Source organism: Homarus americanus, unplaced genomic scaffold (assembly GCF_018991925.1).
Source record: "Homarus americanus isolate GMGI-L3 unplaced genomic scaffold, GMGI_Hamer_2.0 scaffold27231, whole genome shotgun sequence".
Classification (NCBI taxonomy): Eukaryota; Metazoa; Arthropoda; class Malacostraca; order Decapoda; family Nephropidae; genus Homarus; species Homarus americanus.
The window spans coordinates 2,582,673-2,588,681 of record NW_024718545.1 but is presented as its reverse complement, the minus strand read 5'-3'; positions in this window follow the sequence as shown (position 1 = coordinate 2,588,681).

The following is a 6,009-nucleotide window of genomic DNA, read 5'->3' as shown; positions in this document are numbered from 1 at the left end:
ACAAAATACTAAAAAGACTGAGAGTCTACCCAGATGCACCTCAGCCCATCTCCTAGAATAATTTTTGTTTTTGTTTTTAGTATAATGTTAAAGCATACACTCATAAATCAACACAGCTAAAATTATGGGACGTGAAATGGTCTGTTTACTAGCGATCAGCTGATGGGAAGAGGGGGGGGGGGTGAGGTGGTATGTTTGACAGTTGATGCCAAGGTCTAGTGCTTATTTATTTATCTGTCCTTAAGAGTGACTTTAAGTTTTTCTCTTATAAAATGTCACTGAACTGACATGTTCTAATTAGTTTTATTACAAAGTGCTAAAATTTTTATCTCTTGTGCAAAATATATGACGTTTATATTCAAATTATTCGCTATCTTGCAAGGATTCTAGCAATGCAAATTATATTCTCCTAACTTTACTCTGTGATATTGTATAAGATGAAAACTTAAAGCATAAAACCACCAAACCCTGGCTGGGAAGATTGGGGAAAGGGAGGAATGGGAGGTGACATGTTTGACAGTTGCACCGAAGGTCTAGTGAAGTATTTGTTTGTTTATTTATGTCCTTTAGATTGATTTTGTTTTTTGTTTATAAAATATCACAGATGTGACCAGGGAGAATATAATTTACATTGCTGGAATTCTTGTAAGATAGTGATTAATTTGAATATAATCATGCTAGCTTTGGCTTAGGACAGTGTAGCGTGCCCAGAGAAACATTAGGCGCGAATTTTAAAATATGATGCACCAGATTGACTCGTGCAAAATAGGAAAGATTCCCTTTAAATTAAAACATTGTCCTTAATTGTGGGTGTCACTTTAAATCAATAATCTTAAACTGAATCGCTTTAAATCAACGCTCTACTGTATTCACAAACATTTATAATAATCTTTTAACACAAGTAATAGCCCTATACAATTTTATATTTTTGTGATATTAAATGTTTCATTAAAAATACAACATAATAACTGTATTCCATTGGGTAAAGGAAAAGTTTATATGAATTAATTTGATCTTCACAGGTCTAAATGGTTGTAGTGAAAGAAACTGAAAGAAACTTAATGAATACAAACCTGGAGATTTGACTGGCCAGTCCAAAAGCTCAATTTCGTTCAACTTTTCCTTGAACCAGCACTTCACCACTCTTGCCGTGTGAACAGGGCAGTTATCCTAAGAGATGAAAAATATTCACCAAACACGATTTGTTAACAATGTTTACAATATCATGAAATGGCGGCTTCATACATGTGAAATTCGCGGCTTTGAAAAATAATATACTGTATTGTATATGAAAATAAATTTCTTACTTGCATATACGTAGGTTATTTTTTTCTGGATAGGGGGGTGTGTACTGTAGGTGTGGATGGTGGGCAGCATCACCTTTTCCAGGAGCTGGAGGTAAACGTTGGAGGTGAACCAACCATTTGTGTCTGCCAACTCCCAACTCCCAACTCCTCCAAAGTGTTGAGGTTCACCCAATCCCACACATTTATAGTTGTTCTCCCACTCCTGGCCTCTGTGGTAAATATTTTGACGCTTGTAGCAGCAGTTATTGGTGTACCAGCAGTGATGGGCCTTGTAATTTGTTGATGAAAAAGATTTTTCTTCCCCCAAAAATAACTCTAGACCAATAATCCTAAATTTTCTTGATATATTCGTTGGCAATCACAAGGTGTTTCATCACATGTCTCTCGTGCAGCTTGTCTCTCTGAGCTGGGACATAGTGGTGGACACCTGCCTCGTGTAGATGCCGCCAGATTGTCCTGACAGACACGCCCAGGTGGAGCAGTTCCCTCACAGCTACAGCATTCATGAACGGGTGATGTTCGGCCTTTGCTAGAATTTGAGCGTTGTCCTCCTCACTTGTCAATCATGGGCTCCCCGACCTAAAATTATATAATTTATACAGAATTAAGACTTCAAATATGATTTGTTTCTATTACACACCCAAAATTAGTTATTTTAATATATCAGATGCCAGCAAACCATGAATATTACTAACTGTGGCCAGTTTGCCAAGTTCCCAGACTCCTTCCAGTAGGTTAACCAATCTTTCACAGTCTGCCAGGTGACACCAACTACCTTTGCAATTTCTGACACGAGGTAACGAGCAGCATGAAACCAGTAATTTGCCCGTGAGTCGCCAATCGACATTCTGTAGTGTCCATCCTGGGCTGGGTGTGTAGTAGTGGTCAAACACTATTGCCTCAACCACCTCACATTGAATTTTACAACTCTAATACTTTAATAAACATATTACAGGGTAGACAAGTCACATTCTATTCAACATTTAATTTTTATTCTTTTTCTATCAAATAAAAGTAATTTTTTTTTTCACGAATGGTAGTGGCAAGAGGTAACAACCTACTTTAGTGTTACTGGTGGTGAGCAAGCCAAGCCCCCCTACTTTCTTATGGTGTCATATCAGGGGCTTTCCTTCACAGAAGGCAGATGCCGTATCAACCCTAATGACACATTACCTGCCAAAAGCCTAAGTAAAGGCATAGATAACTAAAGGAGAGTTAAGTCCACATGACACCTAACCTCCCTGGACACCCGCCCTCCTGGTTGGTTGGTTGTTTGGGTTTTAGGCCTATCAACTGCTAGGGTCATTAAGGCTGTGAATGTCAAGCTACATCCACCAAACTTAACATGTTCAGGTGTTAAGGACAATTCTAATACCACATACACTCTCAGCAAGTATTGTGGCCCTTGACTCGCACTCTCCTATCCTACCCAGGTCTGCCACCCCAACCCTCTTGTGACCAGTTGTGTAGAAAGGCCTTGAGCTCAGCGGTATAATAGTAAGAGGGGTCGATGATTACTGTACCTTTGTCCGCGACTATACTTCATCATATCTATGTAAAAAAAATTGACCAGCCTCTATTATTCTTTAACGTAAACTATGTACTACTTGCTTCGGCAGTACATTTATGTACTAAAAAAATCCGCTTCTCATATATTCTAAAATACTGTATAAGGTATAATAAAAAGGTTGTGTATACTTATATGAAGCTTTACTAGAGTACCCTACTGTTTAGGTTATGTAACAGGTGTATTAACAAGTAAGGGTATTATCTACAAGCTTGTACACCAAGGCTTGAAACTAAATACTGTATGTTTTAAATGCATTTTTGGAAACTATTGAATCCCAGTTTCAAGTAGTGTGCACATAGGGTTAACCAATTACACTTAACATTAAGAAAATCAACACAGATGTCAAAATCTAAAATTTTAGTTAAAATAAGAATTGCAAGTATGTATTGTCTTTTCATTAAATTAACACAATATACATATGGACACTAAGATGAAAGCCTTTTGGGGATTATCACATCATTGTAAAAAAAAACATGGATATGCTAACTGAATGTTTACGTAAACAATAAAAACCAGTGCTCTCGTACCAATGTCATTTTGAATTTTATTTCTATATACTGTACTGCATCTATCGGTGATACCCTATAAAACAGGACTATCATATATAATTTCAACAGATCATTTTTTTTTACAAATTCTTGTTATTACAACCCTGAAAACAGACAGCCCCTCGTTTTCCTTGCACCCTATCATTTTGAATTATAATTTATCTCATTTAAGTACACTATCTGTTCATTCTCTCCACATTCATTCTTGCTCTTTGTATGTAACAACAGCTGTAATTGTTTTTTATACAGTACAATACCGGACTGAAAGAAACCCAGTTTATAACATTGTCTAAAACCACTATGTACAGTACTGGTAAAAAACTATACTATTGTCAACAGAAATATAAACACAAGTACAGTAGTGTGACTGGATGTAAACATTTGTGTTCAAGACTACCAAGCTAAAACTAAAACTTCAACAAAACAACAATAAAGCTTTGCATATTTTCTATATTAAAAAAAAAAAAAAAAAAAAAAAAAATATATATATATATATATATATATATATATACACAATCAACCCATAGGATTCGAACCCACGGCCCACGAGCCCATGACTGTGACCGGGGAACGCTAACCGCTGGACCATCAGGATACTAAAAGCAGTCCTAGACTCTGTTATATTTCACACAGCCTGTTCAATGAGCTTATGGCACCGTGAACCTCTAATGGGGACTACCCGTATCACGTAGGTGGTCAGAGTAACGTTTTACCAAATCCGGCGGGTTGAGATGTTGATTGTATGTAGAAGTCACCGTGTTTATTGGGCTAATGAAATATATATATATATATATATATATATATATATATATATATATATATATATATATATATATATATATATATATATATATATATATATATATATATATATATATATATATATATATATACGTACATACTCCTCGACTTACGACAACCTGGACATACGACCGCCCCAGTTGTACCAAAAAATTTTCAAATTACGTATTTTCGAGTCCCGACGTTAGTGATTGCGCTGTGTACCTACAAAATTTTCGTTTGTAATTCCCTTTAAAATGGCTGGCTTGCTTAAAAGTGAGAGTTTTGTGGTGCCGAGAAGAAAAGAGACACCCACTTTTAGATTTTTCATGTATTATCTTCGCATTTTCGACTTTAGACCAATTGGACTTACGGCCCGGATTTGGGTCCCTAACCCCGTCGTAAGTCGAGGAGTGGATATATATATATATATATATATATATATATATATATATATATATATATATATATATATATATATATATATATATATATATATATATATATATATATATATATATATATAAAGAAATTTACCTGCACCTTCTCACTTTTTTATGTACTGGTAAGTCATATGTTCATCAAGCACCTTGTTACTTAATCAAAATATTGACAAATCAATTGAATATTATAAAGCTATAAATATTTACCTAAGAGCAACATTCAAGAAGGCAAAGCTATAATAACTATATTTTCTATATTAAGTGCACCTATTCTTCCATTCACAGCAATGATCCATGCAAAATCTCTGAATGTCACAACTTACAAATTTGACATTCTCAAATAACCCAACAGCAATCAGATCATTGCTGGTTTAGCTATCAAATAAATGCCATATATGTATCACTAGTTTGCACTATGAACTATTAAATGGCAATGGCTGGCCCACATAGAAAAGTATACACATGGGAAAAAAATTATGGCTGTATGAACTTTAATGAATGTACAGTTTCCAGCAAAAGTCCTCCCACAGCCCTGCTACAGAGAGCTGTGGGAGAACTTTTGCTGGCAACTGTACATAAATGGGGAAATAATTACATGTAAAAAACCTGTGTTTGCTAAATTATTTTGTTGCATGTGAACTGATGTACAAAGAACTATAAATTTTTTTTGTTGATTGTGTGTGCACATGTAGCACTGTACTATGAACGTGACTGAAGACGGCAACTATTAAGAGGAAAAAACATCATTTCTTAGTCCCTCCCTCAATTTGGTCACCTTGAAATGCAAAAACGAACTGAATACACTAAATCAAAAGGAAGAGTAACAATTAACAATAATTTATTTTGAAGATAAATTTATAATTTGTGTATGGAGCTTTCACTTTAACAAACAATGAACTGTTGTTCATGTTGTCTTCAATATTTTTTTATTTATATTTCTACAATGAAAAGATAAAAGTAATATGAAACATCACATTGTACAGTACAATACATGTACAGTATACTCATCAAACAGGAAATTTATCCTTAAAATATGAATGTTCTTCTGGTAAGGTTAGTTCATTTACCTCGTTTTCACATTATAGGAGGACCAACAACTAAGAAACATTAAAATTCTTAGTAAATGATCTCAATCTAAATATTCCAATTTTAAAGAAATTTAAAACAAAACTAAATTACAATTGATACAGACCACAATGCTTGCAAGTCTGTTTACATAACCGTAAAATTAAATTTGCATTATACAGTATTGAACTTTTATTAATGCATTTATTTTTCTTCTTTATCCACTTTTTAATGCACCCACAATTACAACTCACTGTCTATTTTTCTGTTACCCTGCACTACAGTACTTTATCATC